Raw genomic sequence first — 22965 nt, forward strand, 5'->3', positions numbered from 1 at the left:
TCAAGGAATTGTTTCAACAATTTGTTATTCACACTGCTGAGTAACATCCACACATTGAAGTCTAAGCAATTCTAAGCTCGCCCACTCTAAAAGTGCCCACTGTCCCTAAACCGGAGGTTCGTCCTTGCTGTTCGCGCCGCACACTTTCCACACCCTCACCCACACAGCCGCAAACACACAACAACACAGGCGCACACACGTTCATATCACACATGCTGCCTTCTGACATGGTTCCGGCTTGTTTGTTTGGTTTATTTTATGACCATAACCAACAGCCCGACCGACACTCTGCCTTTCGCCCAGCGCACCATCCGCCCTCATCCAGAAGCACTCCATCTCCCCCGAACACCTCGCACACCCCTCGGTCCGCTCCTGGCAGTCAGTCCCCTCAACTATTATACAGAGCCATGCCTATGCACAATGGAGGAGCAGTCGAGCTACAGGCCATGTCGAAATAGTACTATATGCTTCGAGTGTAGTGTGTGACTCGACACTGAAAGAAATAAGTGTCACATACTTGCCAACGAATGCTAATTTATATCTTACCTGTTAATCTAATATAATAAAAACAATTGTTATTACTTTTAAAAAAGATTCAAATTAAGCTCACTCAACAATAGATGCTCTAGTCCAAAAATAACAATAAATAATTAAATTTTGTTCACGTGTGTGCATAGCATGCAGCTGTGTGGGTAAGCTAGTAGCTTTTGCCGGCTGTTTGACTCGGTTTAAGTTCACCGTGTCCCCTCAACTTTGTGTGTGTCTCTCTCTAACCCATTCACCCCGTCTCTTTCTCCGCCACGCATATAAATTGCGTTGCGCTTCTGCCTCTTGCTGGCTAAATGTGAATGTATGTGTCAGAGTTGCGCTTAGCTCGTTTTTGGTCCGCTTTTGGGAAGCTTAAATGCCATTTGTATGCATTGAATGTTGCATGCCACCCAGAATATAACCCCCTGGGTACCCCAACACCAGCACTTGCAAATCGCAAGGAAATAAAAACTTTCGCGTTGTTGCCACACTTCCATATGCATCCACACAGCAGCCTGGCAACCCTATTCTCTGCTCTGCATTTCGCATTCATATTTTTTTGCGCTTATTTTTTGTTGTTTGCCCCTAGCCGCAGCAGCTAGAATATGTTCGCCACACACTATTTACCCCCAATTTTCCCAGTTCCATTTGCTATTTTCTGATTCGTTTAAAATTTATTTTTTACCCCCTTAACCACTTTTGTGTCCTTTTTCTGTTTGGCTTCAACTTTGTTTTACATTTCTCTTTCCCCTGGCGAAAAGCTGCAAAAATGTTGACTCGTTCGCTTGCACGGGGTCACGGGTCTGACAAACTGTACAACTGCCACCCGAAAAGCGCCCGAACTTCCACCTGTCCACCCCCGGCAGAGTTCACCGTGGGAGTGTGACAAAGTTGACATTTGAGTTGGAAAAACATTCACCGCAGCAAATGCAAGCACAAGTAACAGATATTAAGCCAGAAAGAAGTGTCCGCTCAAGGGAGTTGCCCGCTCAGAGCAGACTTAAGCTTACTAAGGAGTTAAGCCTAATGGCAGGGGCAAAATAGTTGTTAAGTACTCAAAAATACATATCTGTTTGGAATTATATGGCATTTTAAGATGTCCTACATGCCATACAACTTAGATAATCCAGACCCACTCATAGTACCCATACCATGGTAATAAAAAAATACAATATATTTTTATTACATTGGATTAAAATCAAAAAGATTAGATGGATTTTACGTTAAGGAGAAAAATATTTGCAAACTTTTCCAATATTGTGTCAAAAACTTGAAGTGCTTCCTAACTAAGATTATAATTAAGCCTTTTTCCCAGAGGAAATAGCTGACATAGGCCATCAGTCAACTAAATCTGCAATGGTAACAAATGGACCAGAGACTAATCTCTTCAACTATGATTGTTGTCGATTTAAGAAATTTGTCAGATTATAGAAGAACTCTACTTAGCAAGAGTAATTTCATACGTCCTTTTTCGAGACTCCCTGACGTTTTTGTAATCACCCACTGATGGCTCGTTTTATGTTACACATCGAAGTTCATGAAATTTGAACAGAACCCTTGAGACACTAGGTAGAAAATCTGTTGCTCAGGGTGTACCAGGTATTGTTTTCCACATGCTGTGCTAAAGGGTTAAATTATTGCTATATCAGATCGTATTTGTATTTGGGGGCGGAAGAGCAACCCTTAGAGAGTAACCCATCATGGGTGGGCGACCCGGCCATAACCCTTACGCCAACCTTTGCGTACGGACCACCCCCTGAAGACCCTCACCCTGATCACCCCCATGTATGGGCACTTATTCTATATTTTACTTAATGCATTCCCCGCTTATCCTCATTTTTATTAGTGTTTCAATATTCTTTTTCACTTTGCTTGGTTGCGTTTTTCCCAGCCATCCTTGCCCCATCCGCTTCCTGTTCTATCCCAGCTTTGTTTGCTCATGTCCTGGATTCCTGTTTGGGTTGGGTTCCGTCCTCATCGGCTCTTTGGTTCTTTGGCTCTTTGGATGTGGCTCGTTTCAGCCATTAAATGGACAAATGAGGGATATAAAACAATTCGCCTTGGCTTCCTTTCTTTTCCTTTCGTTTCTTTTCTGCATGTCGCTCCTGTCCGTTTCCTTTGGGTTTCTTCTGGCCTTTTTTGGGTCTCTTCTTGGACTTCTTTTTTCGCATAAGCATTTTATTTATTATTATATATGTGTGCAAGTGTGTGTGTGTGGATGGGTGGGTGGGTATTTCCTATTTGGTCCGGGTTTGGTCACTTTATTTGTTTGTACCTTTCCAATGCAAAGTGTTTTGTATCCTTTTTGTGTGGGGAGGAATTCGGAGGGTTACTGGGTTTGGCATTCGGGTGCGAGGATTTATGCTCATGTTGGTTTTCTGGGTGTTCCTACTTTGCCTTTGGGTGTGTATATCCCTCCCACTCTCGTCTGGGCTCGTCCTTTCATGTGTCCTGTTTATGTAATCGCCGACATTAGTTCCTGACTGCCCTGCCATGTGTTTGTTTCTCTTTTTTTATGCACTCGCACGGGATCATATGATTTTTTAACATTTTTGTTTATATTTGGAAAAAAACAATTTTAAAATGTAATTTTAAGTAAATACCTTTAAGATTACGATTTACAGGCAATTAAAAACCCAAATTCTAGAATGAAAAATATCTTAGCTTTGTCTTTGAGATTTAATTAAACTGAAATCAACAAATTCTAGAATGAAAAATATCTTAGCTTTGTCTTTGAGATTTAATTAAACTGAAATCAACAATTTTATTATTAAAAAATATATATCTAGCAAATAATACTTTTTTGCAGAATTAGGGTATTTCACAAGTCGGCCTCATTCTAAACATTTTTTCTAATGTTTGTTACCGTAGATGGAAAGGAATCTTCCCTCGATTCCACTTTGACCTGTCCTTGTCCTTTTCTTTCTCATTTATTTTGATTTCTTTTTTATACATTTTTTCCACTCACTTTTCCTCTGGCTTTGCCAAAAAGTTACCTTAATTTTCAAAGCTCTCCTTTTGTACCACTCCTTGCAGGAATTTCGGAGATTTCGTCCTTCGCTTTTTGTGCTGGCGCATAGAAAATGAAATGAAAATAAAATGATACTCATTAATTTGATAAATCGCGGGCACAACAGAACTCGGCTTTGGTCCTCCTTGGATTTTCTTTATGTACTTCCTTAGACCTTTCCACCACTTCATCCTCTTAGTTGGTTTTCCTCGCTTTGCTTAATAATACCGAAAGATTTTATAAATGACCAAGCTGCAAATGGAAAAGTTGACCTTTAGCGTAAATAGAAACACCATCAACCCACCACCGCCCCCGTTAAATGTTTCCGCCTTTGTGAGCGTTGATTTTGTTTTCCCCACCCATCATCATCGTCATCTTCCGCAGTTCTTCGTGAATTTTTAAGTAATTTCATCGTCCCTTGTCCACTTGAGAAATTTGTAAGCAAGACTTCTTCACCACTTGGGCATAGAAATATTTTGGCCAACATTACGCACTTGGTCAGCCATCTGCCCTCTTGCCCCTCCGTGTTTCCCTTATTTTCCTTGTATTTTTTCGGAGCTGCCAAGCTTTTATTAGCACACATTTAATAGGGTCACGCGTGTACTCCCACCCCGTGGTAGGTGTTTTTTATTATTATTAATTTTCCAGCAAGTTACATGGCCACCAAGCCGAAAGCAAAACAAGGGCAGGACGAACAGGATGCGGGAGGAGCCAAGGAGCAAATCAACCGCCCACAAAACAGGACAAACACCAAGCAAACGAAATGCGAAAGGACACTTAACTGCGACGGACAACAACAAATAGCGGTTCGTTGGTCGTTAGGAAATGAGGTTCTATGCCAAATGAGGTCACTTTTTCCACCTCTCACTTCTCAATTTTTCCAGCTAGACCGACGAACGAAGAAAATATTTGAGGAATTACCCCAAAGTGTATTGCGAAGAATGCGGAAAGTTAAGGCTAATTCGGGAGGAATATACTTCTACTACTCTTTTAATAAAACTACATAATTTAGAAAAAACTCGACGAATTTAAAAATTCTATTGTTATTTGACTGAATTGAGATATTTTTGTGTTGCAAAGCATTTTCACAGAAATTGTCTATAATTTTCTAACTATTTGCAAACAAATGGGAATTTATATGTACGCTATTAAATTCATGTGAAATACATTCAGACATGACTTAAGAAGATATTTTGCAGTAATAGCAGGTTTCTATATATTTATTGAAAATGTTTCGAAATATTGTTTTTAGTGCAATTCGCAGTATATTTTCAGCACACTTAATAAATCGCACAGTAGGAAAATTCCACTCATATGGGGATCACAGCACAAGGCCTAATGTACTTGAAACCCGACTTTAAGAGTTTATAAAATACGCTGACAGTAGCTGTTGTTACTCGCCAGCTAACTAAGTCAACAAACCATTAAAGCAATCAGTTTGGGGATCGCATTGCATTACCAGGAATTTTCCATATATTACCGTGAAGTGAAACTCGATCCCGGACACACATGACGTATACGCAATATGCAAAGAGCTTCGCGTGGCCTTCAGAATGGGTGGTGAAGGCAATCAAGTGCCAGCCGTTGCTGCAAGACTGCAGCTGATGGCGCTGGTGATTAGTCCACCTATGGCTAAGATGTGCTGGCCAACTGTAATAACTACTGCCAGGCACTGGAGGCACTACTAAAAAAAAATTAATCGCAGAGGAAGTTGAACAAAGAACTAGACGGCAGTTGCCAAAGAGAGTTCGATGCGTTTGGAAGTGCGGTAAAAAATTTCGGTTCGATTAGTCGTGGTTTGTTCAACGTGGCGTATACGTAACGCAGATTGGCAAGTGGCGAAATGAGTGAAAAGGTGGAAAAGAAGAAGGAGCCGTCCACAAAGGAGAAAGTCAAGGAGGAAACCACCAAAGATGATCCGACTTCCGTTTTAACGTTTGACACACATCCCTATTTTCCATTCCTGTTCGATCCCTATTCGTCATCCAAATATGGCTCACAAGTGAGGGAAAGAAAAATCGATCGATGCTTAAAGCAGCTGCAGGATGCTCTCAAGGGAGGAAAGTATGTTATCCTTACATATAATAGACTATATATTTTCATAGATATCGGAATTAGTATTTATAATTGGTAAGAAATACAGGTTAAAGATAAGTCCTCCAGTTTTGAGGCTTACAATAGTAACGCTGTCGCAATAATTTACCAAATCTATGGCCTCACACTGCAACATAATATTTTGCCAAGCGTATGACTTCATAAAGCAATCCCACCTTCTTTACCTACGACGTTCACCCTTAATCACCATCAATTATGTTCACTGTCAATTGGCAAATTGACAAACGATTGCAGTTGGATTTGTGTAAATAATTCAGGGCGAAGCACAATGCCAGCCGGGGCAAATTCGGCTCGTCCTCCGGCTGGCTGACTATTCATAAGGATCAAAGGCACACAGACGTGCAGACATACACAGACATACACTGGCTGGCATTCCAGTTAACCCGAAAGTGAGTTGTCTTGCGGTTGTTGCTGTTGCTTGTCAAGGGGCATTAGCATTTCAGGACTGTAACTAATCACAAATGATAACATTTGCATGTGCAAACACAGACGCACACAAGGGCGGAGGGGCGGGCCAGGCTATTTGCATACTTAAGTGTGCAGTTATTACCTTGTTATATCGATATAAATAACAACTGCGAAACGGACGAACACAGATTGCGCCTAATGAATCCTTGTTTGTTCTAATAAGTTTTGAATGCATTATTGATTTACACATTGACCGGACAAAAGAGGGACTTAGTAACAGATTAAAATGGCCAGAAATCACCACAGGAAGTGGAGTGTTTAAATATTCAATGGGCTCAAGCGGAAAATATTCAAACCCAATATATATATATATATATATATATATATGTCTAACATATTCTTCAAAGCTCTTGATTAAACTTTCTTTCACAATTGCCGGGCATAGTAAATCAAAATTGCACATTCATAGAAAATACCTAATATCAAGTATCCGCCAGGTATACAGTTTGAACAAGACATATCCCTTGGCAGCAATCAAATCGAGGAGCACACAAAATGCAAATGAAAACATTTAATTGTATTTGCATGCAATTTTCCCATATCTACAGCATCCACCACCCACTTCGGTCAGAAATGAATATTTATTGCTAGCAAAAATTCAAACAAATTAAATAATGAAGATTGCATTTTAACGGGCAAACACTGGGATCAACACAACAAAAAATATATATAAAATTGAGAGAGGGTTCCTATCTCCGATTCGTGATTGAATTGTCACATTTCGTATTTTGTTGATGAATTTTTTCTATTTTCAGCTTTTTTTATAAATAAATAATAATATCAGAAATAATTTGTTGCACATTTCGCTTCGGTTTGCCAACCGCAAATACGAATCAATGGCACAAACATTCCGTTCGAGCTCTGTAATATTTTGTGGAACACAAAAAATAAAATGGCAACAAAATACATTTGCTAAAACTACTATAATAATAATTAAAACAAATAAAAATAGTTGTGGTGAGATAATTCACAGAATTTATGCGGAAAAGTCAAATATGATAATTGCAACTTTTCGAGGGAAACGGACAGTAGAAAATAAATAATGAGCTAAAAGTGGGAGTAGGTGGTTGGTAAATGTGTGCCATATTTAAATAAAGCCAAAGCTGATTATAATTGAAATTTGGGTACGCCAAATGCCTCAAAAAATGAATCGAATAATTACAAAAATATTTACTGACATTTCATTTTGTAAAATGGCACAAATTAAAGGTAACTAGTTGAAAAATGTGCGGAAAGCGGTAGTTAAGTTAAAATACATTTGTTATTTGAAGAGCTGCAGTATTGCATAGTAACTATATTGAAAGTTCATACTAATATTGCTCAGTTCAAGAGTTACGCTTCAATTTTATTAAGTTTTGTTAGTTCTGATAGGTTAATACTTCTACAACTAAGTAGTTTAAGAAAGTAATTAAATTGTTCCAAAATCAAAAGAGCCATAAATTGATTAAGGATTTTTACGATGGCCTTCGTTATGAATATCTCAAGAATTCCGGGCGATTTTCTAACTGAGTAAACAAACAAGATTTTCAATCTTAAGCTTGCTTCCTGTTCCCATCCCTCTGATTTTCCACTTTCCTCGGCTCGGATGCTGAAAAACTTTATTTCCATAAAGCGGCGAGCATAAAATTAATTTACTAATTGATGAGGCCCTGATCTCAATACGCAAAATACCCCGACGAATTATCATCATCGTCGACAATGCAAACAAGTTGAAATTCAATTACGCGAGCGACGGCGACGATGGGGGCGAAGATTTCGAGAGAATGGGGCTTCGGAGGTGGAAACTGAGAAAAATAATCATAAGGCTGCGAGAAAACAAAGCGAAAAGCGAAGAAGCCGAAATGGAAAGGGAATTGTGAACTGAAGTGGGGCGGTGGTTACGAGCTAAAGAGCAATAGCAAATATAAGTAAATAAATAAACCGAATAAACTGAAAATTTATTGAAGAAATACGCGAGCCGCACAAACAAAGGCAGCGTATGATGATGATGATGATCAATCGGTGGGGCTTTCGAGGGGGGAGCATAAATGGGGCGACAATACGCAACCAAAATCGGCGACGATGCTGTCGATAAACCAACTTAAATCTCACACCCCGACGACAGCAATGGATGACGCCAATGAAAAAGCGACGACAAATGACGACTTCGACAATTAGAATCCAAGCGTTGCCCTGCTGCCCATAAAAAGATACAAATGCAGAGAAAGAAAAATGTATCTTTGTATTCAAAAAGAAAAAAAAATCTAAAAAATATAGAACAGGACTTTCCAGAGCAGTAATTACTAGCCTAAGATACATTTGTATCTTTATACATTTGCATGACACAATTTCCAGTAAGAACTTTTTTTGCGTGTAAAAAACCCAGATACGAAGTCAGATACAGCGACACTCCAAGGTTCCAAATGGGTCCATGTGCATCGAGTGATTTCACAACATTTAATAAATAATTTCATAATGGCTTCGCTGACTTCCATTCCGAAATTCAAATGAAAAAGTCACCGAAAAATATTTCGTTCCTCTTTGCACATAATTTAATTTTTGTTGTTTTTTTTTTCCCTCGTCTGCATCTTTCGGTTGTATGTACTCAATTAAAAAGCAAAAGACCAAAGCAGCAGCAAAACGGAAAATTTTTCCGAGAATCGTTTGGCGCTAGCTCGACCAATGCTGTTAAAATGCAGAAAAATTGAGAGTTGGGGACGAGGATAGCGGAATTTTCCTTATTGGAAATGGAAAAGTTCAAAGTTAAAGATAATGAGGTGGCAGCGGGAAAAGGTAAGTGGGTTCAAGAAAACTTTTGAAACTTTTGTCCCTTATTTGCGGGAGCGAGAATTTTATTAACCATAATTACAACTAATTCTGAGAGTTTTGGCCCATCCTAAACAATTGCATAACAAGCCATCAGATTGTTGAATTTAACCAAGAAATTTAGAGTCTTAACTTAATATAATTAAACAAGAATGTATGCTTCACTCTCCAAAAATATATAGATTTAAGTTTCTTTTAAACATAATTTAATTACATTTTTCTTTTCTAACACTAAGACATAAACACTTAGTGAACATTCCAATGTTTTTAGCGATATATTCTTAATTTTATCTGCTTGCTTCAAACTATAAGCAATTGCAACATGTTTTGAAAGTATTTTCCGCAGATCTTCCGCCTGCCTAAGATGATTATAATTATAAACCAAGGCAAAAACTTTATTTATTGTTTTCGGTTCACTTAAGGCCTCTTCTCCTAATTCTTTGCTCATCTTTCCCGATTTTCACTTCGATTTCCATCACAATTCAAGAATTCTTGCCCAGCTCCTCCATACAACTAGTTGTGTATTTTCATTTCGGGGTGGCCCACAAAAACAATTTGTTTATGAACAAAAAGTATTTGCTGGGCGAGCGGGGGGGAAAATGTATTTTCATTGCTTTTGATATGGGAAATAATTTACAAAATAAATTAAAGCCATCTGGCATTAGCAGATCGTTGGTGGGCGCGGCGCGTCTTCTTCGACGGAATGTGATCCATTAGTGGAAAGTTCCAATGGCAAAAACCCAAACTAAACTCTAGAAAAACGCTTCCGCCTTCGCCGAGCGGTCGCCAATTAAATTCCAGGCACATCGTTTAGTTAATTAAGCCATCTCAATCAGGGAGACTCACACAACCCAGACTCTGAGACATTCGCCGAGTGACAGCGAAAGAACAACAATAATAGTAATGCGGAGAAAAGGCTTTCGCATGCCATAAATTAAAGAACAAATTATGCAAATCGCCAGCGAGGAAAACACATAAAGCTGACGAAAATGAGGGGGGGGGAGGAGGAGTTCTGGGGACAAACAGCCCACAACGATGACGACAACAAGTCACCCACAACTGCAATTGCGGAATTAACTGCACTTGGCAGTAGCTCAAAGGGGGCGGGGCAGTACTTGGATGGCAGGCAAATTAAAAACCCAATGACGGCACAAAATCATAAACAAAGCAGTTGAGGAGCAGCCAAGTCGAGGGGTTTCCAAGTGCCACAGACAGAGGCCATCTTCCAAACTTCCGATGGCATGAAAGGTACAAAAGTAGCGAAACAAAGACACCCTTGAGAATATAAATTAAGCCAGGTATTACATTTTAAAAGTCACCGCATGAACTCTAGAACGCAATATACCCTGCACCAGTGAGGTACATTTTTTAGGACTGAGCTGGCGACAATTAATGTGATTATGTTAATTAATTGCCTTAATTAAATATCAATGCAACGGACAACTGACGCCTAGCAGCAATGACACAATTGCAATTTGAAATGCATTACTTAATGAGAGCAAATCCGTTTTGCAAATAAACTGAATGCGATCTGTTCAGAATTTAATGTTGGATTGTACTTAACTTTTTAGATTTCAAAATGATTTAAATGGACTTTCAACATCTGGGTGCAATTTTAATATGGATTACAGTTTCTAGCACCCTTATAACATATGTATATGCGTACTGCACATTTGAGCCGGTATAATGTTTCATAACTTTTAATCTGCTGTTTATTAAGTCGCGTATTGTTTAAATTAATACCTACCCTATAATATGTTTTAATAATCTCTCATAGAGCCCTCTACAATCACCCCCTCACTATCACGCTGCTCTTCAACCATATAATTTACCATGGCAAATGAACAAATTTTCGATTCAGTGTCCTTCCACGGAGTTTATTAAATACATATATCCATAAATAACGATGCCGGAACAACAATGCCCGCCGGCTCATATGCGTAACCCCCAAAACGAGCCTCATAAATGGCAATAAATGTCATAGCACTTAAGGGTTAAAAACTCGACTGGAAAACTGCCGAAGAACTAGAATGGAGTTCAAATCAAAAGAGCAGATTGCCAAACGGCCCAGCGGGTGACCAGCGAATAAAAAAGGCATTAGAAATACTCCCTAAACTCCAGCTGTTGTTCTTCGCCTCGTTTAGTTTTGTCGCTGTTTATGTTAAACATGCACTTTCGATTTGGCATATAATTTTTTAATACTGCCAAAAAGATCGTTCCGCTTTGCGGGGTGGAGTCCGCCACCACCCGTTGTTATGTTTGGGTGACAAAAATGCCAAATGACTGTACACAGGGAAAAAAAAGAGTAATCGTATTTCCATCGTTATAAAAATATCTCAAATTACTGTTTGTATCACAACAAATGATAAACTTTTCCGTTTATTGAGCAAACAATCCAACAAATTAGTTATCAGGTAAATGATATGATTATTAACTACAGATCTCAACTTAAAAATAACATATTTTTCATATATTATAATATGATAATAATATTTATCATATATATCAAATATTTCTATTAAACTCAGTTGGATGATACATAAGTAGCACTGCTTATAAAAGCTACTAATATATACAAAATAATCATTTTTTCCCAGTACACAAATGTTTATAAGCAAAAGATGAAGCAAAAAGTTCGGTGGCTTGAGGTTAAAGCTAATGCTGATGCCAGCAAAACGTCCTCCCGGATCTCCAGCTCCTGTCAAGGTGCGAGGAGACATCTACTTAGCTCCTGTCAGACATTTTCATATTCATGAGGCTCCATCTCCGTCCCCATTCCCATCTCCTCCTCCACCTCCAACTCCGGTTCCATTCTCCGGCTGTAATCCCAGCTTCTCGCATTCGACTCGCCCTATTCTCGAACATTTTTCCGCTGTCTCTGGATGACGGGAACGGGCAGATTGTGCACGTGTCAATTGAAATGAATGTCGCCTGGCGTCCCGCAGTCGCTGTCCTCGTCATCTCCACTCCACCTCCGCACTTTATTCCATCCCGTTCCGAATCCCTCCCTCAGAGTCACCCACTCCAGTCCACGGAACAACTGCGTATGACTAATCTTTGACGGTGGCTTTTGTTGTCGTCATCGTCTTTGCAAACGAAATTGTCAAGAAACAAAAGGCAGTTGGGTATGGTGAGGTGGATGTGAGGTCTCCCTTTTGTATACACGGCTCTCTAACGAGAGTGTCACCAAAATAGCTAAATTTGCATCTTCGCATGGAATTCTTAATTAGTTAATTATCTTTTTAATGCATTTAAAAATGTGTACAAAAGTAAAAGTACATAAGGCTTAAAGAAGATAATATGCATCTACTTTTGATTTACCTTAACTTTATACTACAACGGAAAAGAGTATTGCTTACAATTGTTTAATATATGACAATTTAGTTATGGAACCGAAAAATGTATCAAAATGCTTCTCAAAATATGGTAGCATATTTTCATAAAGGTTTCCTTACCAAATCATATGTAATACGCATGTTGACATAATATACCCAACAGCAAAACCGCCAACCACTCAAATCCAAACCCCATCAGCTCCTTCAAGGATAAGCTCTTTCCCAGCTGCATTTTCCTATGGATTCAAATTCCCCGAATCCATTTCCCAACCCTTTCATGCCTTTCGAGATACAAATACGTACTTTCTCCGCATGCACTTGGGCATCTATTGACTGGGAGTGCAGCATGTCACAATGGAAGGCCCAACCACCGGAGAATCATGTGGCATGCTAAAGGCAAATCCCAAAAACCGAAACCAAAACCGAAACCGAAAAATACAAATACACGAGTGGAGAGCGAAGAGAGAAAAATTGCGTAGCAGTCGAGCATTAAACCCCTAAAGACACCCTTAAGCACCCTCAAGTATTTACATTTGAATTTCACACAAATAAACTCGTCGACTGCCAGTCGATTCCTACCCCGACCTCCGACCTCCCGAACCCATCGGCCCATCCGTCCATCCGTCCATGGTATCCCATCCATGGCCCTCGCTTAATTTTTTTTTCCTTGCCTTTCGGTCTGGCACGGCATCCCTTTTTCGGCATCAAAATTAATAATAACAATAAATTGAAAATGGCAGACCGGCGGAGCGAGTGGGTGCTGGAGGGTGGAAAGGGCGGTCGACTTATAACCAGGAGGTATTGTACCATTTTACGAGTGCATGCAACAGATAAGGAAGGAATTGTAGTAGCTCTTCAAAATCTGCATATGCACGAGTCTCAGTGAAAACTCATTAAAACAATAATATGCAAGGGGTGCTACAGATCTTATTAGCAATATCTCAAAATTCTAAGACAGCTAGCCTTTTCATTTTAAATAATTTACATAAATATTTAATCTATAGAATGCACAGCACAATCGTTTGGTCAGATATTTTAAAATAAGTATTTTCGCTAAATTTAGTTTTTATTAAAGAGCTCTTATCAAATCATAGTGTAAATTGTGTTTTAAAATTTAACTTAAATCTTGTTTAGTCACCTAGCCCTATTCGTGTGACCGCTGCTGTGCATATCTATTCTGCCCGACTGTCTGTCAACATTTCGCTGCGACCGTGAGTGTGTGTGGTGCTGGTGGTTGACGGCTTTTTCGGTTTCCATTGCAATTGCATTTTCAGCACACAAAGTGGGGTGAGTGGGGGTGGGGGAGTGGGGTGGGTGTGGGGTGAGTGCTGGCTCATACCCCCATTTGACACTTGGCCAGCGTGTTGCCATTTATGCTTTTCCATATTGATTTTCCAAACCGCCCCTTCTCTGCTCCTAGCTACCCGTCTTTGTCCGACGTGTTTGTGTATTGAATTCCAAATGAATCGATTAGCTACGTTGCCTTCACTTAGCCCATTGATTTGCCATCGTTGTTGTCGCTTTTGTTGTGCTGTTCTCTTTTCCATTTCCACATCCACTTCCACTTCCACTTCCACTTCCACTTCCACTTCCTCTTCCTCCCCTGGTACTCGTACCCCTGATTGTTGTTTGCTTTGCCTTGCATTTAATTAACTTTTATGAGCATTTCCCATCTCCGAATGGCAACAGTACTCGGCTGAATTACCTGAGATGCGAGATACTTTCGAGTGTAACTGCCCAATTGATTTGACAAATCAGTGGTTCATTATTACACCGAAATTTAATAGTTGTGGGGTCACTTTACTGGGTAGGCAGAGAACATCTTCATAAAAGGGTTCGAGTTTAGTAATTAACTAATTCGATTACCACAGGACGAAGTGAACATGCAAACTATTTAATTACACTTTAAATTCAGCTTAATTTATTCAGACTGGCTTAATAAACTGTATGTCTTAAACGTTTTTTTTTTTTTCTTTAAATTTCATTCTTAAAATTCAAAAATAATAAATATAGTCAACATGCTATAATTAAAATCTTATACATGTTTAATTTTTAAGTCTTTGTATAAGATAAATTTGTCTATAAGTACCAAAGTCAATGTTTATTCTTAATTACTAAGAACTTATATAACACATGTCACAATATAAGTAAATGCACCCTGCTAATCAAACTCGATCAAACATAATTTTAGCAAGCGGCTGCCGAAACCGTTGGCCAATTAAGACTCATTTCAGTTTGAGACCGATTCCAACGTAAGAATTCATGTATATGCTACCCTATAGCATTTCCTCAAGGACGACAATTTGAAACAATTTCCTTTCATTATGCCTTCCAATTTTCCGTCGCTGACTTTCAACACTTTTAATTTGCTTAGGCTGCCGGCAGTCAGGCAGGCACAAATCGCATCATTCAGTAGATCGCCTCGAGCTCCCTTTTCGAAGCAGCGATTTCTCGGGGTTTGTTGCGGATTTGCCTGGCAAATTTTATTAGCCTGTCCTGGGGGCTCGACTCGCAAAGAGCAGGGCTCAAGGATACCCGTGGCCAGGCGCTCAGCAAAGCCAGAACCTAAACGGATCTGGACGGGCGGCGAAGCGGGAAACCAACCCCGCCATTCGAACATCATCCGCACCACCATAGCCACCACCACCACCGTATCACCACCACAGGGCTCAGTGAGTGGTTTGACATTTGTGCTGACGCGCGAACGTATGCACACAAGGATGTGGACCACGGCGACAAAGGGGATGGGTTTCGGGAAGAGTGATGAGGCTGTGCACGGAGGAAAACGATTCATTAGTTTTGAAATATTTGGCACTCTGGAAAATTAATTACCTTATTAACCAAACAACTAAAAATGTGCAAAATAAGCCACATTTTCGATGGCAGGGCAACACTTGCAATGACCAGGTGTATAAATCATTCAAATTATAATCATATAATGATCGATTTTCTCTAGACTCGGAATAGAAACATCACTGTGTCTTCAGATACACATAAGTGCTTCCATAAGCTGAAATCGAAATAGACTTTTACGATAATTTTTCTTTCTGTGCCACGATGTAGATGTTAAGTCTGAGGATTGATGCCTCTACAGGGTTGGAAGTTGCGCCGATAATCTCGATAATGAAGTGACTTCGCCTGCATGGTCATGCATCCTGTTTGGCTTCCTTGTTTATCTCTCTTCGTCTGCGCTTTGATATCCGGCTGGCATTCAGCTTCCAGGATTCAGAGCTCAGCATTCCGGATTCAGTTGGCAAACCCTTAAGTGGTGGGTTTTTATTTGTGCACGGTACTTACTTGCCTCTCTACCTCTTGTCTTACAGACTTTTGACCATTTTGCACGGAAATTGAATTTAAATTGGAAGTTTTTAACCCCGGCGTGCGATAATCTCAAGTCAATACACAGAAATCTACATGAGACTGGGACCGTACAGAAGACGGCAACCGAAAACGAGACCCTGACAAAAGGTATTGCGTAATACCGGGGCAACTTCACCGCCCTGCGACTTATCCTCCGTGGCAAATGTTCTTTTCAAATTCTATTAGCAAACAAATTTACTGAAAACCAAACACAAGAGCCCAAAAAGAGGGTTGCTGGGAGGGAGGGAGGTTTTCTCGGGTCTCTCGCTTAGGTAAGACCATGACATACAACACGTTATTTGGTGTAGATAAATGAGACAATTGTTCCATCTAATTATCTGATAATGCCAGCGATTTCAATGATAATGAAGCGATCTCACCGCGTAGCAATGTCGAGCGAAGTCGAACAATGGCGAAGACAAACACCCCTTTTGGTTAGGGTTCGGGAATTCCTCGTAAGATTCCAATCAAAATGTTTGTTTAGACAGAATTGGTTATGAATAGAGCTTTGAGCCAAGCATGAAGTTGCGCTGAATTGACTTAAGTGAGATGGATCCAGGATCGGTACCTATAAAAATTGGTTGATGGATAAATTATTTATTACTTGAAGAAATAGGTTGAAAGGTGCGTGTTTCTTAAATATTTTAAAGAATTTTGTAATCCAACTTAATATAATTCTTTCAATCAAGTTGGATGCTTATTTTAGAAAAGTGTTTAAATAAGTATATTTAAACTTCTTACCTCACTTTTAGTATCAAGGTCGCACTGCTATAAAAACTTTGCACAGCTGTTAATTGAAATCTGAAAATACGTATTCATTTTTTGGATTATTCTATTTTAATCCTTCTGTTGTAGTGTTCTTTCTCCTTTTTACAGGGTATTTTCTCGCCTCCCCCTGCATATGTTCTATGTTGAAAGTGGGTATCTCGTCGTCTCTTGAATACTAATTCCCTTTCACGTCCATCGAAGTTGCTTATTGCTTTTCATATTTTTTGTTGGTCCTTCGTTTTTGTATTTATTTTTGTTCATTTTTTTAGCTTTTGCGTTCTGCGTGTTTAACCCTTTGAGGTTACATTTGGCGTGTGTTCGGGTACACCCCACACCCAACCTCTGGCAAAAAAGGTTCGAATTTTGTATACGCACCATAAAAAGTAAGCGAAAAAGGCAGAAAAGGATTTCTTCGACAACAAAACAAGCGAAACCGATGAAAAGTAAAAGCTGAAATAAAAATACATGGACTTCTAGGTATATAACTACCTACATAAGTAAATGGCCATGCGTTTATATACGTTTGCACACATATGTATATCCTCGTTAATTTTTTTTGTTTGGTATATTTAATCGCAAACGATGACGCAAAAAGAGTTCAAAGAAGGCAGGCATTATGAACCCCGAAGTAACCCCAACACCGAAACCATAACCAGACACGGGGCTGCTGGGCAAAAGATGCTCGAAGGGGTGGAAGGGGGTCTCAAAGGGGTGTGCACAACCCACACCTCACCGAGGACATTTAACCCTTACACACACGGGCAAACATGTGCGTCGCAGGGAAGTTATTATTGTGATTATGATGATTGCCGTTCAAATAATTTCGAGTTTGAGCTTTGACTTGAAAGAGATTCCGTTTGGCTGCCATGATCTACCCCTCGACTTCCCATCATCATCATGCAAATGAGTCAATGAATGGGAAGTATAAAAACGACCTCTGAGCCGGAAGTTGTTCAGGTAGTCAAACAAGGATGTTCCTCCGATAAGACACCCTGTTTTGATCGCCGGCGAGAGCGCAACAGGATGTACATTAGGAACCGCTAAGAGTCCAATAAAACGCTACCCAGGGAAGATCGAAAATAGAAAGAAGAAAGGCAAAGGGAAGAAAGAAGTGAAGGAAAGTAGTAAAGCCACCACCAAGATAAAGATATAGGTGCACTAAGAAGAAACCGAATGAATTATACCTATACGCGAACAATCGTATTGCAAAAGAAAGGTTTTTGCCTGCAGAAATCTAAGTCTAGCACTTGGAATAAGACTGAAAAGGAAATTTGCAGTTCTGGGAAAATTGCAAACGTTTAAAAATTTCATAAAAAATTGTTTCATAACAAGTTTAAATGGTTATAAGACAACTGTTAGTAGACACCAAAATTATCAATTACAATATCAGCACTTAATGATTTGTATCTATAAATGATCGCCTTATTTAATTAAATTATGGAAATCCCACGATCAAATCGTTTAATGAATTATACAGATTGACTAATCTTGAAGCAGGCACCCTTTTTCCCCCAGTGTAGATAGGATCAGTCACCACTAAAACCCAACCGCACAGGGGCATCGCTTGTTCGTAGGCATGTGAAGAGGCTCGAAGGCCTTTTGTCAACCGGGGAACAACAGAAGCCTCGAGTAGGCACAACTGCGTCACCATCAAGAGTTGGCTAGACAGGATAAGCAGGAGCTGCAGGAGCAGAGGAGCTGGGGCGCAGAGGACCGAGGGCAGAGGACTAAGGACACTGAAAGGCAGTCAACAAACGGCAGACAAAACAGACAATTATCGGGCCACGCAGTCATGACACTTATATCATGTGTGTAAAGCGATATTCCAGGCCATCCAGAACATCGATGGAGTGGACTTGAATGGAGTGGAGCGTGCTCTCTTTGTTCCGCGAGTGTATCTGTGAAACTGGCTCTTAATTCGTGTCTATATCCGTATCTGTATCTCCAACTGTGTTCGCATCTCCATCTGTATTTGTGGCGTATCCTTGACATTCGCCGCCGTTCCGCCTGAGGAACTGCGGATTCTTTGCGCCCCGGGCTTCTCTTTGGTGAGTGGTGCGGTTTATTGGTTTGTAATAAGCTCTTTGAAGTGTTTAATTGAAGCTTTTGTTAAGCAATTAGACGGCAAAGTGAAGTTGCGCCGAGGTGTTGCCGCCTATTGGTAATTGCCCAACCTAAGTGCTATCTCCGTTTATTATGATGAAAGATAATGTTTTATCGGTGCAGGGGGAGAACTTCACGAAGCGAAGTGGAAAATTGGGATAGGGGTGGACTGATTTTTACCTAACCCAGCCGCTTTGGTATCGCTTTCCATCGCACTCTCACCTTCCCTCTCCTTAGATATTATTTATTGTAGCCGCATTTTATTTTTGTGTATCTATGGAATGTGAGCAGACAGCCGATTGCATTCGAGCATCTTCCACTGCAACAGCAGCGGCTGCTTGTTTTGTGCCAGCCGACACAGAGATACACGGATACCCAGAAAAATGCCCAGATACAGATACATTAGCTCGTAGGCCAGCAGTTGGGTAGTCACTCAGATTCAGATTCAGATTCCGAATCCGAAAGCGATTCGGCGTCGCATGCAAACGCAAAAACAAAACAAAATGGAATTATCATTGACCGCCGATAATGATCATCATCGCGATGGAATACGAACACCATCGTCATCTGCCCCGTATCCGTGTGCGTTTTGGAGGTGATCTGCTCTACTATATCTCTCTGCGCTGATATGATCGCAAACTGACTGGTCCATTTGGGCGATGACTGCGTGAGTGGATTATTCTATGACGACGGTGATTTTGGAAGGTGGGAACTTAGGGTTTGTTTGGATTACCTTCATTAGATGACAAAGAAGAATCACTCACCATATAATTTTGGGGAAAAAGGCGGTTAATTGTGTGTTCTGTATAATTTAGTGTTCACTTAAAATTAGAAGTGGCGTTAAACTGTTTTTTCAATTTTAATTCAATTAATATTAACAATAATGGCAGACTTAAATTATTATTAGTAAGCATATATTAGTAACTTAACAAGTGGTATTCAGTAGTTATTAACATTCTTTCATAGCTGTTATATTTGAATCAACCCTTCCTATTGCAAACATTTTTAAAATAAGAAATTTGTGTTTAGCCATTTGTATTTTAAAAATTAATTCTATATACGATCAGATCAGATAATTATAAATATTAATCCAATGGCTTCCTTTGGAGATTTTCTTTGCCCAATCTGATCCCAGATAAATTTGACCATCTCTAACTTCGGTTTTCCCATCACCACGCATTTTTCCGAAGGAATTTTCCTCTCTGTTTGTTGTTGTTGTGGCCGCTGTGTTGTACTTGATTGTGGCATAATTTCTCGCTCGCCTCCATTTATACAATCCCTCACTGTCCGTCTCTGTCGCACCCCTAGCCCCATCTCCCTCGCACTCTTCACAACCAAGTGCAACGCATAAATTTTTTATTTGTTTGGTATTCATCTTATTTCGTTTAATGTATTTTTATTTTCAGATTTTTGTTGGCTTGTGTTTTCCATATTTCCTTTTTTTTCAGCTTGTTTGGTGTTTTTAAGGTAATTTTGTTGGCGAAGAGGGCAAGTTGTTGTTGTTGGTGTTGGTATTGGTATTTTTTGTGTGTTAATTTGTTCGTCGTTGGTGTGGTTGACGGGTTTGTTCAGTCATTCAACTATATAAAGTATTGTCGTTCCTTCTTCCTCTCATTTATTATTCGTTTCGTTTCGATTTCGTTTATGTACAACGCACTTTTCACTGTGTGTTGTTCGTTGTTTGTTTTTTGTCGATCGTTGTTTTTATTTATCGCTCTTGTTGTTGCGCTTTTGAAGCGTGGGCATGTGGCATCCACTTTTGTTGTAATTGCGTCGGGTAACTGCATGAATAATTATTAAGTTATTCGAGGAGGGTCATAAAATGAGGGGTATGCAGAAGTACTGCACTCACTCGCACTCACCCCAAAATTTATGGGTTTTCTCCCTGATATCCGACTTATTTTTAGACGTGCTCAATCATTTCTTGGGGGGCAGCATAATTAATCGACAAACAAAATAGGGTCTTCTGAAGGAGGATTCTACAAAATAATACACAATAAAAATGACATTTCAAAAACTACTTAATATTACTACCATTTTGGAGTAGTATAAACAGTTGGATTCGCTTGCTCATAATATTATATTCAAAATATGCTCATTTCCATAATCTCCTATCATAATTTGTATTCAGCATTTGCTGACAATAACATTAAAATTCAATTACTTGCAACCACCACTTCCTGAAATTTGATCTCGTTGCACGAACTGAAAAATTAAATCTTCAATCCAATTTTCAATCTCCTGATATTTCATCTCGCTGCCGAAACTCCGAAATCAATTTTAATCTCTAATAAAACCCAATTTAACACTATTAAGCCTGCCTGCAGGAATGGCCCAAGCCAAATGGTGTTTTCTGTGGCTTTAATTAGGCTTATTAATAGAGAAGTTATGCGCCCGGTGCTAAGCCACCATTGCCGTATCAATTTACCGCACACGGAAAAGGAAAAAACAAAAAACACCCAGAAAACTCCAGAAGTTGTAACGCTCACAAAATTGAAAAAAAGAGAGCGGGAAAGAGGAAAAACATTTTCATTCATTCCAAATGCGAGAACAGGAATCGAGAGAGCTAAATAGAAATTCCGATGGTGGAAGCCATCAACATCATCACCATCGCCATCGCCATCGCCTTGTGGCTCATCCTCATCCACTTCTTGGATGTCTTGAGGCTTCTTTTTCGGGCTCTTTTCTCTCGGCGGCGTTGTGATATTTATGTTTTCATCAAAAGAGCAGGCGAACAATCAAAATGCGCTGCACTCGACTCCAGAGCAGAGACCCAATGGAAAACACACCGATGCAGATGCAGATACAGATACAGATACGGATACGGGTGCGGGCTTGGGTTCGAGTTCGAGTTGGGTATTACTACAGCTACAGCTGCAGGTACAGATACAGATACTTCTGGTGCAGATACAGATACAGATGCAAGTGAACTGAACTAAGGTGAAGTGAAGAAACTACAGGCAGACAGACGGCATCAGGCAGCAGGCAGCGCTTTAACCTCATATTTATCCAACAGATACTTATAGCGGAGCGCAAAAAAGCAAGCAGCGACAAAAGAAATGAAGGCCCCTCAGTCCCCACAAAAGTCCCCATAACACTGAGCACAATGCAAACTCATTTTAATTTGTTTAAAATTTGTACATATTTTATTTAATTTGTTAAGCGCATCATTTTCCTTTGGATCAAATTTTAAGTTCTAAAATTACCGAACTATATTATAATTTAAATTAAAAATCATTAAAAAGTCTAAAATTATAGCCTTGTTGACTTTATTTTATTATAGTATCACTCAAATAATTGTTGCTAAAATCTATAGTGTTAAATATCAAGAGTTTTCTTACTTTCCATTAAAAGATTAAATTATACAAATTGGTTGACAATTTTGCTGTGTTAATTTCAAATTAAACATAACTTCATGCCGATCTTAATTCGAATTTCAAAGTGATTGGATTAAAAGAGCAGCTCTTTCTCATTTTTGACCTCGATAAATATCAAAAATATAAAAAACACAGATCGAGTGGAATATTTAAATTTAAATAATTTACGGTGCACCCGAAACGAAAAGAAAATACCCGGAGAGACAGTGGGTAAGAGGAGGGGTGGGCAGGAGAGAGCGAGGCAAGTACAGGCAAGAAAACAAATTTCAATAAAATATTATTACGCTTACGTTTATCGAACGCAGGCAGCGAGCGAGCGAGCGAGTGAGTGCGGGTATGAGTACGAGTATCTTGCAGATACTCAGATACACGTCCGCACTCATTGTGCGAGCTGCTCGACGTCGTCGGAATTCCGATGGCGATGATGAGGTTGCCGCCGATGCGATGGAGAGGATGATGAGGTTCGGCTCAGTTGAGTTCAGTTCGGTTCGGTTTCGGTCGCCAAGCGTTATAAATAAACCATATCCATCAATTGCTTAACTCAAAACAGCGCTAAAAGATACAAAAGCGATACAATAGCAGCAACAAGAACAACAACAGCAGCAACAGCGGCCGCAGCGCCACATATAAAGATACAAATACAGATACAGATACATTTGCCCGATCCCAAAACGAAACCCAAATAAAAACAAAAACCCGGGCGGAGGAAAAAAATCATAAACGAAACCGAGCAAAGAGCGAGAGGAAAAAAAAGACGAAATAATAAAAATAAAAATGCCAAGAAAATCGTCAGCGTCGACTGATAAAATGCATGAAAACCAGAGGGGGGAGGCGTGGGGGGGCGGGCTGGTTGGCTGGCTAAATCTCGAAGTATCTGCCGGCAAAGAGCCACCCAAGCCCCTCCCCCCCTAGCCGACGACCCTGCCGCCAACCAAGTTCCTCCTTGATTTTTCCTCTTTCTCTGCCTTTTTCCTCGCATTTATGCTGCTCTCGTGAAAAAAGGAGAGCCCAGCGATTGGAGGGCTGTCCAGGGGCGCCCGAAACGGAGGACTGAAGGGGCCAGAGTGTCCCACGGGGGTGGTGGGGGGTTTTGGCG

General features: G+C 39.9%; 2 long non-coding RNA genes across 2 annotated transcripts in view; one reads left to right on the forward strand and one right to left on the reverse strand.

The window, feature by feature from the left end:
• The window catches only part of LOC116801179, a 29672-nt gene extending 25140 nt beyond the window's left edge, over nucleotides 1-4532 (forward strand). Inside the window, exons 4-5 of the long non-coding RNA XR_004361809.1 lie at nucleotides 4187-4368; nucleotides 4423-4532. This is a non-coding gene — a long non-coding RNA (uncharacterized LOC116801179). The remainder of the gene's footprint in view (nucleotides 1-4186; nucleotides 4369-4422) is intronic.
• A 14856-nt stretch (nucleotides 4533-19388) lies between these two features.
• On the reverse strand, nucleotides 19389-22529 carry LOC116801224. The gene is made up of 3 exons (XR_004361859.1): nucleotides 22160-22529; nucleotides 20355-20471; nucleotides 19389-20273 (listed from the first exon to the last, which is right to left on the reverse strand). It is a non-coding gene; the product is annotated as an uncharacterized LOC116801224 (long non-coding RNA).
• Between the last annotated feature and the right edge of the window lie 436 nt (nucleotides 22530-22965).

This window comes from Drosophila sechellia, chromosome 3L (genome assembly GCF_004382195.2).
Source record: "Drosophila sechellia strain sech25 chromosome 3L, ASM438219v1, whole genome shotgun sequence".
Taxonomy (NCBI): Eukaryota; Metazoa; Arthropoda; class Insecta; order Diptera; family Drosophilidae; genus Drosophila; species Drosophila sechellia.